This window comes from Hippopotamus amphibius, chromosome 8 (genome assembly GCF_030028045.1).
Source record: "Hippopotamus amphibius kiboko isolate mHipAmp2 chromosome 8, mHipAmp2.hap2, whole genome shotgun sequence".
NCBI classification, from domain to species: domain Eukaryota; kingdom Metazoa; phylum Chordata; class Mammalia; order Artiodactyla; family Hippopotamidae; genus Hippopotamus; species Hippopotamus amphibius.
The window spans coordinates 60517743-60532044 of record NC_080193.1 but is presented as its reverse complement, the minus strand read 5'-3'; the positions used below and the strand labels follow the sequence as shown (position 1 = coordinate 60532044).

General features: G+C 36.1%; 1 protein-coding gene across 2 annotated transcripts in view; it reads right to left on the bottom strand.

Annotated features, from left to right (window-relative positions):
* Window positions 1-14302, bottom strand: part of ARHGAP15 (Rho GTPase activating protein 15) — a 652966-nt gene that overhangs the window by 610146 nt on the left and 28518 nt on the right. The window lies entirely within an intron of this gene.

Here is a 14302-nt window from a genome sequence, read left to right as displayed (position 1 = left end):
ATCCTGGCTAGAGTCAAATGTTACTGGTCAAAATACTGAACATATACCAAACTCATAACTAACAAATGAGATCATTACAACCTCTATGTGACACTTGCCCTGACAGTTCTGATTGAACCTGGAGGGACCACTTCAGGGACAGAGACTTGCCACATCTCCCCACGACTGAATCTTTGATTTGTCATTGGAGATTTGTGTGCCATAGGGGCACTAATTAGTGTCTCTGGGAATCAGCAGAGGATCAAGTTTTCCAAAGTTTCATTTATGTAAATAACCACCTCAATACATAAATGAACTATTTCTTCCTATTTCCAAACCTTATTCCCACCTAGAAGAAGCAACTTAGAAAAGTTATATTCAATGGAAACATGAGTTTTGCAGTTGCCTGAATGATAACACAGCTTCTTTTTGTCCTTAGTGGGTATTTATAGAAGGTTGGAATAGATACACTAAAGCTGACATTGCCAATTCAAATGTCAGGTAAGTAACAGGATCCAGTGAAGGGGACCTGGTTTTAATGCTGTGAACTAGAGACCACTTGCCCCATCTAGACAGGGCAACATCTATTTACCTTTAGCTGGTTATTGCCTGCTCTTTGGGGAGCCAGCCCTGTGATGCCAGAATTTCTGTTGTTTTGAGATGTGTCACACATATGATTTTTTGTGAACGCTCACAATGTTAAAATGTCAGCTCAATTAAAAAAACAAGTAGGAAACTGGGCCAGACAAAACACATCTTTAGGTTGGATTCAGCATGCAAGATGCAAGTCTAGAGATCTCTGAGAGCCCTTTGATCTTTGTTTCAAAGGCGTTTTTCTCTTCCTTATGTGAACCTATCTTCTCTCCATAAAGGCACACAGCTTCTGACTTGCTAAAGCCGATGCTCCAGAAAAAGAAATTCTGGCTGTAAGGAGCTGCACTGAGACTGTTTGTGGAGTTCATTTTTTAGTGTGTTTCATTTTTCATGGGATGTTACATGTCAATTGAAAAAGAAATAAAACTTCTAACAAAGTTTAATAGTCTTCAAATTAACTTTAATTAGTAAAAAATGTAAAGTAAATGATAAGTAATAAGATGACTAATCAAATCTAAGTTGATTTAAATTTTGTATAATACTGTGAACTGTCAGATAGCATCATTTCTCATTTCTAAGGGCCTGGTGTGATTCTTTTTCATAATACTTAGAAGTGCACTGCTTCACTTCAACACAAAGCAGCTTATCATCAAGTTTTCAGAAATATTTAACAAAACCCACAAAAGTTAAATCACAGATAAATCAGAATAAGCAGAATATTTATAACTTGGTGGCAAGAGAACACTGTTTCCATAGATAATCACAGTTATCTTTTAGTGTTGTCTAAAAGGCAGCAAGTTGTTTGTTAATTTATAATAATGTAAGAGTCTAAAATTGAAATTAATCCCAAATGAAAAAATCTGAATAAGAAAATTCGTATTTAGCTATATAACAGAATGTTTTCACACTCTCAGTGAAATGTGGTAGAGACTACATTTCCAAATGTATGACTAACAATTGTCATCTTCTAAATTCTCAAACTGATAACTACAATTGTCCTCTTTTGACTTGCCACATTATGTTCTCAATTCTAAATAGTCACTGAAATAACTCTAAGATTACAAACTGAAATATCTTTAGGGCCAAGCAGGTAGCATAAATTGATGAAGACACTACTACCCCAACTAAAGGCTTTCAAAGACAAAATTTTAAAAACATCAACCCAAACAAAAAATACCTATGGGCAAAATTGGGTTATCCACTTGTCTGTGACCCCTGCTTTAGGCTATTAGCCTCTTGTCACTAGTATATATGCAACCAGTATATCTGTTCTTAAACAAATCCTTAAAGGCTAGGAAAAAGGAAGCTATCAGAGTTCTAGGTACATGTTTGTGGCCTTGGAAAGCACAGATCTTCCGAGACCAGTTTCAGCTAAGCTGTCAGGCAGGAGGTGGGGAAGTTAGAATTGTAAAGTCAGCATGAGTGGAGAGAAGGTCAGGTTGATAGTCAAAAGGCGCAAAACAGTTCTCTTTAATGCATCCAGGATCTGGTCTGGGTTTCCTTGTCCATTCTCACAGCAAGACTGCTGTCCCATCATGCACACATGAGAGAAATAAGAAACTATGAAGTCTCAACAGAAATCATTTTGTGCATAATAAAGTGCAGGCATACCTTGGAGAGAGTGCAGGTATGGTTCCAGACCACTGCAAAAAAGCTAGTATCACAATAAAGCTAGTCACACAAAAGTTTTGGTTTCCCAGTGCATATAAAAGTTATGTTTACACTATACTGTAGTCTATTATGTGTGCAATAGCATTATGTCTAAAGAAAGTACATTTAATTAAAAAATACTGTAGTTCTAAAAAATACCAAAACAAATACAATAGTAACATCGAAGATCACTGCTCACAGATCACAAGCATAATAATAATGAAAAATTTTGAAATATCATGAGAATTACCAAAAGGTGACACAGAGACATGAAATGAGCAAATGCTCTTGGAAAAATGGCACCGATTTGCTGGACTCAGCATCGCCACAAACTTTCAATTGGTAAAAATAAACAAAAAAACCTCCACAATATCTGTGAAGTGAAATAAAATGAAGCACCATAAAGGGAGATAATGCCTTTATTCAGAAATATCTGAGAAACTAAATCTTTAAAACGGTCAACGGATTGGTTTATTTCAAAACCTGGATATTACTGTATTTTGGCCCTAGTTCGTCCATGCAGCTTGAAGAAATTACTCTTCAAAACATTTTTTTCCCTTCTTTTTTTTTTCCCTAAATAGAGTAAGTCTCAAAATAGCTCATACTGCCAACTGAGCCTATGCTCTCTGACCTTTGCTTTAGTGCAGGAGCATGTTAGTGTCATAGCTGGCAATGTGTTTTAAGGACTACGATGGCATGCTCCTCTTAAATAGATGAGGAAAGCACTAATGATAGGGAGTTTAATTTACTTAGGTGTGTAAATTAAATCATTCCTTCCATGATCAATCCCACAAAATTCCACAAATTATGGGTACTTGGAGGACCATGTTCAGCCAGATCATAGGCATAGATCATAATAAATAATGTTTAAAAGTCAAGAACTTGGTGAGAATTTTGAATGCACTGTAAACGTCTAAATTGGGTCTGTGTTCAATTTTCATGTTGAAAGCATAAACAGTCCTAGATGTCAAGTATATATACTAACATTTTAATTTGTATTCATAAAAATTATTATTTCAACTACTCCAGTTAAATATTTATGATAATGCCCATCAACAAATGAATGGATACAGCAGATGTGGCATATATATACAATGGAATATTACTCAGCTATAAAAAGGGATGAGATGGAGCTATATGTAATGAGGTGGATAGAACTACAATCTGTCATACATAGTGAAATAAGTCAGAACGAGAAGGACAAATATTGTATGCTAACTCACATATACGGAATCTAAAAATGGTACTGATGAACTCAGTGACAAGAACAAGGATGCAGATACAGAGAATGGACTGGAGAACTCGAGGTATGGGAGGGGGCGGGGGGTGAAGGGGAAACTGAGACGAAGCGAGAGAGTAGCACAGAGATATATATACTACCAACTGTAAAATAGTCAGTGGGAAGTTGTTGTATAACAAAGGGAGTCCAACTCGAGGATGGAAGATGCCTTAGAGGACTGGGGCAGGGAGGGTGGGGGGGACTCGAGGTGGGGGAGTCAAGGAAGGGAGGGAATACGGAGATATGTGTATAAAAACAGATGATTGAACCTGGTGTACCCCCCAAAAAATAAAAAAAAATAAAAAAAATTTAAAAAAAATAAAAAAAAATATTTATGATAAGTTTATGAAGACTAAGGAAGAGGGAATAAGAATGAGTAATGAATAAAAAAGGCATTATAAATTTAACCAGTTGAGAATACTTGCACCTTGACTTACTACCAAAAAAAGTACTCTAATAAGTTGTGTTTGCCAAAGGAAAAAAGGCATAGGAAATAGGTCAAAATATGCTAAAGAGAGTTTCCAGTAGGCTAAAATCAGGTGGGAGGTCCACAATTTCAAATATTTTTAAGTCTTTGAGATTTACAACCCACAGAAATGCATCTACAGGAAGAAATAATGAAGATCTATTATTTCATAAGTCAATTTTAAACACCGTGTACAATATCGCTGACAAAATGTAAGGTACATGATGCCAGTACCAGTACTGAGAGTGAGGAGGAGCTGGTGGTGACAATGGTGACATCTTGGAAGCAAACAGGCTGAGTCTGGGCTATCCCATGATAAGGATTCTACCTCACTTGAATGTAAACTCCAAGAGGACAGAGAACCCTTTTGTTTTGTGTCCCCAGATTTCAGAACAGTCTCTCCCACACAGTAGGTGCCAGTAAATATCTGCTAAATGAATATAGGAATGGACTAATGAGTGAATGAATGAAAGCAGTTGACCTGCTCACCCATCTTTTCAGTTTGGGGACTCTTAAAGGGTTGGGATGACAACACCACCACAAGCTGGAAATTATTAATGCAGGGACCTCAGGACATACTATTACAGTAACATTTTCTACGATTTTTGTCATATAAGATGGAGGATGCCAGGGTAAAAATAACAAGCATAATGTTCCCTTATATTTAGGGATTTATTACCCAAATGCTGTAGATGAGAATTATAAAGATGCCAAATTAATAATCTGTGTGACAGTAAAACATTCATTAGTAATTTCAAGACAAGAAAGAAAATGTCTTTCTTTTTCTTTTTGTTTCTTTTTCTTTTTTTTTAAACGAGGATATTAAAAGCATGGAGATTAAAGATAGCACATCCAGGAATGTAAACCTCTTTCTTGTCTATTTGATCATGTGTTATTGGCATTAATACTGTCAATAATTCATGGTAAAAGAGGAAGTTGCCATGAAAGGTTTCCCATTGTCAGGCTATGATCAATAGGTAGGACCACAGTGGGTGATGTATTATCAAGTATCAGCCAGATTCACTTTCTCACGGGTTTTAAGAGTAGTAGTTACACTCAGTTTGTCTAACCTGAGCTAAGCTTATTTATTCATTACCCTTTCCCTGCTGATTATAGACTATGCCTTGAATACTTCATGTTTAAGTTCAGAATATCAGCTCTTGCTATTTAATTCCCGCGATCTGGCAGTGGGCCTCTAGGATTCGCCCCCATGTTTTGATGTCGGTTTATATTTGAGCAAACAAAACTGTCACTTTGTTTTCCTGTCTTCCTATATTGGGTCACTTTGTGCTACATGATATGATCTAAGACAATTCAATGCAAGGAGACACATGTCCCTTCTCATTGGAAATACGAAGACTGCAGCTTCCTTTTACCCTGTGGGAAAGAAAGCAGGTCAGGTGTCCAAAAGTAGTGGAGGAAAGTAAGTGTCATCACTATTCCTCCTCCTCCACAGAAATAATATAAGATTATGAGGCTAGAACAGCGCTGGATTTAAAAAAAAACAAAAACGAGTACCATGGTCATTTGTGTTTATGGTATTGTGGAAGGGTACTTACATAAAACAAGACTACCACTTCTGGACATTTTCAAACACATTATTAATCCGATGTCTAGGAACCTCGGAAAAAAATCACTTATTGAAATCACCTCCTCAGGGATAAATAAAAATGAAACATTAGTAGCCATTTGGATTTTTGTTGTTGTTGTTTTATTTAGGAAGTATAATCACCTGATTTATTCCTTTTTGTTTTCAGAGCCAGACCACTACAACATTTTGATACTTAAACACCAGAATTTGGTTTTGTTTCATTTTATGTTATGTTTTATTTCACCCAAATGCTGGTATATAAAATAATTTGGACATAAATGAGTGAGTGGTTAGTGTCAGCCAGTGTAATTTTATCAAAAGAATTCACATGTGGAAAAATGCACCATATCATGGTGACTATAGTGGCCACCAGAAACAACATGCTGGTGCTGCTCCAGAAAAGAAAAGAATGGAATGCAATAATAATAATGAGGAGGAGGAGGAAGCGCAGAAAGAATAAACTAACTGAACTTCCTCTTGGTTTTTCACCCTCCCCAAAGAGTCTATCCTCACTTTTGGAGTATATGATTTACCTCCCATTTTAGCATATCTTCAAACTTGCTTGACATGTGACAACCATACATCCTGTTACAACTAAAATCCCCTATCTCTTCCCCAATAAACATACTGCCAATGCATCGGAAGCAAATGGGAATCATAAAAATCCATCATCTAAAAGAAGCTTATGACATTGCACATAAAAGAAGATGGCATCATTTCTGGGAGAAAGTGCCACATAGCTGTACATTCACTAACTACTTACAACACATATTAATGTAAAAAAAATGCCTTTTTCTTACACGGTATTGTTTGGAGATGGTTCTGCTTGTTATTTTCTAATATGCTCTTTGAAAACTGACATGTACTTTACCCACATCTCTTTAGGAACACAGGGATTCAAAGACTGGATAAAACAGTTTCATGCTTCCCAACACAAACCTGAGAGGGTAATTAAACAGATGGTAACAATAAACTGAATCTGAACACATGAGGGACTAGAGTCCCTTATTAAAAGCCTTCCACACTGAAGGGAGGGGGAATGACAACTCTGGGGAAGTGTTCTAGTAGCCAGCACCTTTATGTCTGCCGTGACCTCAGAAGCAGAAGCTAATCAACCACCTAGGGATGGGTTTCCTCCCACCTGGGAATGGGCACACAAGAGGTCTTCTGCACACTCTGAGGAGCAGGGATGCAAGGTAGATTGTGTGACCCTAGAGGAAAGTGACTGTTCCTCAGGATTATCCTCAAAGACATTAGCTTTAGACATACCAATTTTGTAACTATAAATCCACCCCATCCCCATCCCTCCTACACACACACACACACACACACACACACACACACATATCAAAACCTACATTGGGGGACTTATACTCCAACAACACAAGCTATCTTCTTCCATGTGAGACCAAAAACTAGGTACTATAGATGTCTGTTATGACAATAGTTATTCTGAATATTTTCAACCTCATTTCTGGCAACCAAATGATCTCCTATTTATTCCATCCTTGAAACATACTGGAATTCTACTTATTTCTCAGATCTTAACATTGTCCATTTGTCCTGAGTTAAGTCTATGGGAAGAAGAGTACTGAAGCAATATTGATACTTCAGCTTGTAAATATAGGTGTGTGGCTATTTTTCTTAGAATACAAAAATAAGCTCAAATATATAAATATGATATAGATGTCTCTCTAACTGAAGTGAGAGAGATGTATATATGTATGTGTATATATATATATATTTACTGTATATGTATACATGTATAATAGATATGTGTGTGTGTGTGTACACACACACAGAAATAATCCACTATATGCAAGAAGGGATCTTGTTATTGCAGAGGTTTGCAATGTTATTGTGCCATCACGCATGCAAAGATGCTATTTTGCCATTGCATAAGGCATTTACAACCTAGGGGATAATCAAGTCTTCTTCTGTTTCTCAACCTGCTTCAGTTCTCTGCTTCACTTGGCAAGTTCTTTGAGTGTCATTTATAAGAAACATTCCGCATCAGTACAACAATGACTTAGCTTAACTAAGTGCTAGCAATCAAAGGACAATGTTCAACATAGTGTTTCAGATTTATCAAGGTTATAAGGATGATCTATTAAAGGAAGTTTCTGAAGACTGAGGCAAGTATTAAAGTGGGAAATGTACAAGGTATAGAAAAATGTAAATCAAATGGCAAACATTATTTACCAGCTTGCATTTTATCTCTTTGTGCATGCACATCACCATATAACACTGTCCAATTTTAATTTGGGGGTTTTGATACTTAATAGTATAAAAAGGTTGTTCCCAACTTCTGATACAATTGTACCTGAAATGACACATATTACCTTAGGAATTTGCCGTAAAACCCTCTTAATAACAGTGACTATGGTTCCAAACTTATTTTAAGGGTGAAGAATATTATATGAATTAAATAAGAGATGCTGCAAATAATTTGCTGGAAAAGCATAGCTGCTGCCACACAGAGTATTAGGTAACTTTTTTTTAATTAGAATGTACACTTTTAGATTACTGATTATGAACGTCAGGGGACCCGAGATTTTGATTCATCAGTAATTCTCCTTTATGTCTACACTAAGATGTAAAAACGAGACCTCTGGCTCAACTTGGTATTTCAGAGCTTTTACATGCTGGTGCAGAATCTATTTTACCTGTAATCTCTAGTACTGCTCTGCCCCCTTGTGCTGCTACAGTGAACTCAACAGAGGAACAGTTCGCCTTAATCTTTTTACATGTACTACAGAAAAACCCCACTGTCACTTCTCACTTTTCTGGCAAGTTCAAGGTCAGTGTCTAGCTATTTTCAGCTCATCTCTTCTTGATCCATGCAGAGAAATGACAAGGTAACGTGATTTGGGGTCAGCTGTATTACAGGAACCGTTACATAAACGGAGAAAGTGAAAATCAATCCTAGCTGACAGTGACTTCGGGATAATCAACGCTCACTGGATGCCTCTGTCAGCTCGCCTGCATCAAACACCGTGTGACTTCTGTCAGATCTTTTTAATAAAACTATATTCTCACTTTCAGCAACCTAAATAAATATTTCTCTTGAGCTGAATTTTTTCGACTATGTTAGCCTTCCAGATTTGTAAACTATGCCAATAATGCCTTGAAAAAAATTCATGTGTGATACCCATTATCCTACAGTTTGTTATTGACCTGAGATGGAAGGTATCGCTGTAAAAATAAAAGTCCTTTTTTGAGTGATACACGCGAGCTTTCCTACAGACTGTTGCATCTTCTGCATTGAATACTCAATACCTTCCTCAAATCATCCTCAGCCTTAATTCCTCTCTCTTCCTCCTTGTTTAACAGAACACCTTAATCAATCATTTCTTGTTGGGAGATGAGTTTTTTTCCTCCTTTTGAGATGTTCATCGTTGTTTTCCTTTTTAATCTCTGTATTTTCTGCCAGGACATTTTCCCTTAATACAGAACTGGAAACGCAGCATTTAACAAGATGTTCCACTTTAGTGGCACTCCCACTGACAGCACCTGATATGTCAGTTTAGGGAAGGAGCTATTTTTATCCCACCCACCTTGTGCTCCCCTGAAACTGTGAGGCAGGTAGTACTCCACTGAAGTACAATTTACCATAATATTAATTGTCAGTAAATTCAAAGACGGAACTCCAAAAGCTATAAAATGGATTAGAAGCAATTTTAAAAAGAATTAACAAACTAGAGTAAGAGTATACTGTCAACAAACAAATGCTCCATCATAGGACTGTAATTTGGAATTTTAATTACCCCTCTGCTTCTGTAACAAAACAATGTCTGAACTGGCAGCGATTTGAATCTCTCACAGGTCATTGAGCATTCTAGTTAATTACTCTATGAATAGCCTGTTTTTCTCCCCTCTGGAAACACGTTTCTAATGGCAGTCAAGGTCTGACAAATGTGTCATCTACATAATTAGCTAGGAAGCAACACAAAACATTAAACATGCTTTGTGCCGACAACTATCAAAACATTTCATTTGTTGTCAATTATTCATTACTTTGTAGGTTCTGAAGGGGTTGTTATTATGGAAATAAGTCCAGATGCTAACAAGGTTAGAGTTTTGGATTCAAATTAGTAATCAGAGGACTAACTTAAAAAAAATGTATCTCATGTACATTCAGCGCCATGTTCAATCAGTAGGAGATTATAAACAAATTTAGCTATGTTCAAGTTAAAATGGAAATGATGCAACCACGAACGTGAACTCAAGAGCCCCAGCTCATTCTTTGAAGTACAGACTCTACACTGTCAATGAAAACTTCCTGAACCTTTGGCAAGTCCAATTTGTGCTTGGTAAACAGAGTTAAAGATTTTCACAGCATGAGATAACATGGGATGGCAAGGACAAGGAAAGAAATCTCTAGTGGTTTTTTATTCTTCTTTCCTCCCACCCACCACAGGGCATTTTATGTAAAAGTCAAAAATCTAGCTAATAAACAATTTCTTCTGCTTTACAGCAGACTGGTTACCCTAGGTAACCCTTGAATTTCATGATTTCTTTCTTCTTTTTTTGCTATTTCTGAAATCTTGTTTCTTTTATTATTGTTTTAATATCATATATAAAACCAAGTATTGTCTTGAAAGCAGTACTCCTAATGTATACAGAGGATATAAAAAGATTTCTCAACAAAATTGACCTCTCAGTGGCAAAGAAAATTGCAGTGGAAGACACATTATTTTGTAGTCATATCTGAGGTTTGGATCTATGGAGAGTCTCACTCCACTGTCCTCCAGCTTTTCCTTATAAACCAAAATGGCTTACAAATGTCATCCACAATAGTCCAATAAAGATTAGGAACAAAACACTGTCCTTACACTGATAAGAAAGATTTAACTATAGAATATGGTGTATAAGAACAGTTCATAAGGCTTGTTCTTGGATCAGAAAAATAGAATTCAAATTACATCTGTGTGTGTCTAGAATTTAATTGAGATGATCAGCTTATTTTCTACACAATGTTTGATCAGATGCCTGTACTACAGAACTAGATAAAAAGAAAAGAAAGAAAACAATTTCTATCAGGAGAAATCAAGAAGACCCGTTATCTACAGGGTGTGCAAAATATGTCAGGAAATAATTCTACCCTGAGCTCTGAGAATGCCCAGTTAATAAAAAAAGATCAGCCACTAGCTAAGAGAAAATAATTGTCTGCATCTATATTTTTCAAACCAAAAAGGCAGCCACATCTTACACTAAATAGGACACATTAAAATAAGCTTTAATAATCTTTATGCAGAAGGAAACTAATCCATTTTCAGATCGTACGATCCACAGCAATAAAAGGAAATCATCAAACTAAAAACAATTTTAGAAATGGCTGCAGACTCTCATTTAATTAACATGCAACAGATCATATATTTATGAGAAAGTCAAAATATTTAGGAAGCCTATAATCCTGTAGGCCTTAATGTGGTATAAAAACAACAAATAAATGCAAAGTGTTACTGTTATACATGCCTGCCTGATCAATGGTTTTCACATATTGATCTATAAATGGAGTTGACAGTCTGTGTTGGCTGCACATTTTCCAAGCAGCACTATTTTTGTATAAAACCAATACGGGCAATTACCTTTGTTTGAGATGCCAAGTCTTATCAATTCAATGTGATTTAGTGTCATTTTAATTAAATATCAGGATCCACTTCAGGACAATTTATACAAACAAAGCCTCAAACTGAACTATAAGCTTGATTTGAAGTAAACACGGACAAGTCCTACAGCCTCATAATATTTCTCAAAATCGCTGCTAAACAGAAGGCTTATATTTTTAGTAGCAATTTTTATGTCTGCCTTTTTAGCTAGCCACAACTTTGGCAAGTATCCTATAATCACAGAAGTAAGAAACAAAGGAAAATTGTTTCCTCTTTTTCCTTAAAATATATTAAAAAGAAAAACGAAGGAGCACTGTCTGTTAACAGAAGCAAGAAGAGTCTTGTATGTTAATGTTTAGGAATGGCTTGACCTAAGTCTTCATCTGAACACTAATAAAAAAATATTTCCCTGTCCATGATGGCTATGAATGGAGTGATGCACTTCTGCACGGTTTACAAGATGGAAATGGTGAATATTCATACATGTTGCTGCTTAAGACACCATTATTAAATGCCGAAACTACTCCTGCCTGCAAATCCTATGTCTGCAGTTTCCTGACTTGGGCTATTCAAACTCTTCATTAATATCTATTTTCAAGCTGTCTGGTAGGCTGGGCATCCCTCTTAAAATAACATCAAAGCCACATTAAATCTTTTGCATTCGCTATTTGCTGGATTGCACATTAGCCTTTTCAGCCCTTAAAGAGGCACACTTCACTTGCCCCCATTTACACTCACCAAGCCTTCTGCTTCTGTGTTTAGCACATTCAGGTAAATCAGCAGTCCACCTTTAGGAGGTCTCACTCTAGTGCTCAGGGTGAGACAACAAATCACTGACACCAAAGAGCACTCCCTCCCCACCAAACGAAGGTCTCCAGATCACTCTCACAGATGCGCAATATTCTTACTAACCACGTTATTCGATGTCCAAACTTCCCAACTCTCCAACATTTCTTAGAAAGCAAAGTGGCCTCTTCGAATTTTGAAAAGGCGTTGATCTTATGAACCACATATAAATGATTATTTGGTGTTCAAAGAAAATGTGCATACCACCAACAAAATCCTAATGGAATATTGATACCTATTTTACTGGAATGCTTCCCCACAGCACTTAGGCAATCAAAACTTTTAATTCAACAAGTAAATTCACCTGTGTTTGCACAGCTTAGGGTTGAAAAAATGTTTATACTGGCATTTCAAAATACTCCTCGATTTACGATATCAAGAATACAGGCTCTTAGGATGTATATACAAGAATTTTATATTATGTTCTGAGTTCACAGTCATGTTAACATATTAATTAAGCAAAATTTTAAAAGAGTAATTTATGAATTAATGACAAAATTATATGATTGATTTGCCCCTAGAATCTTTGTATAATTTTTTGTAATAAGTGAAATCACAGTAATGTAATACCAGATTTTTGTGTTATTATATACTCTAAGTCCATATTAGATTTGCATAATTGATATGCCAGTGACAAATAGTATATATATGCCATATATACTGAATAGGATGCATAATACATATAGTCTCTAAGTACTCAATTTTTTCTGTACAGATTAAATGTATATACCTCTGTTACAGCAAACCATACCACATGTGAAGTTATACACACATTTTTAGTGTACATCTCTTTCCACTTCTCCTAAGTTCAAAATCTCCCCCCTTGACCTTACCCCAACCTCCAACTTCTGAAAAATCAAGTTCTTAGTTTAGCTTGAGCAGATATCTTTAACAGGCTTGTTTGAATAAATATGCCAAAATACTTTACATTCTGTCAGTATCTAGTCAGAAAATTGTGCATGGAAAAAAGAGATGAAAAGAACTGAGACAGAAAGAAAATTAGTGCCATGGCAAGCTTTCAATACAGTATCTCTGAGCCAAGTTTTCGCGGTGAAATGACATATCCTCACTAAAATACCCCTTTTATATAATTATGCACTGAGCACACATAACCAAAAGTAACTTTTATTTTTGTTCCTTATCGAGGAATACATATTGCCGAAGCTAAGAATGCGGAAACAAAAACTGGGATAATTATAGCTAATTTAACTTTGGAAAACTCTGATTCTCCAGCAGTCCAGCATATAACCCCCCAAACTAAAGTTATGTAACAAGGTAATATCAACAATGAGAAACTGCATGATAAAATCCTGCCCAAAAGTGAAAAATGCTAATTTTGTCTCATTTAGCAGCTGGATACAGAAATGCTCATTAGTTTTAAGAGGGTTAATCCTTTTAACTTTTGCATATTGATATGCCAATTATGCCTAATTGTACAAGAGGCATCAGTCAAGGTAATAGTGCATAAACACATGAAAGTTATTAAGTACATCCCAACATGTAATAAAGTAGGTGTTAATTGGTAGCTGAGTTCTGCAGGCTATTGAGGTGGATAATTCATTGAGAGATGGATCACTTGTAATTTCTCTCCATAATTCCTTTTGCAGTCTCATGCTGTGATGTTTTCATGCTTGTCAAAAACAACTGCGGCATAGTGCCTTTTGTTAAACACAGCCAATAAAATATGTTAGGCATCATTAAATATACTTAACTTTTAAACTTTTTCAAAGGTACAGTTCTTACTGATAATACATTATAGAGATTCCAATAATTTACTCTAACCACTGTCTCAAGTTCATGGTTCAGGAACGTTTCAGCAGGTTTCAAAGCCAAGTCAGGCTGGGCCGCGTTGTGCCTCCCAGCAGACAATACTTTTAAATGAGAAAATAAAGAAAGAAAAATGCAACTCTCAGTACGTTATCTAGGGATGTATTTCTCACTTCCAAAATATAATCACTGGCTTCCTCATGCTACATTTGTCTATAATACCTGAAAAAAGAATGATTAAAATCATCTCTTTCTCAGGCTCCTGAGATCATTGTGGGTTAATTCTGCACTTGGAATTCGAGTGAAAAACATGGGATAAATATAATCGGTAACATGCTACTCAGCAAGTTGATCTCATTTAATAACTCAGTTAGGGAGCTGAATATTTCATAGGCCCCTATGATATTAACAGAACACTCAATTAATAGCTCACATGTTACTGCAGGGTGACTGGGACTCACAGGCTGTCCCCAGCTAACCTATTTCTTGCTCTTGATCTCACTGTGAGAAACAAAATA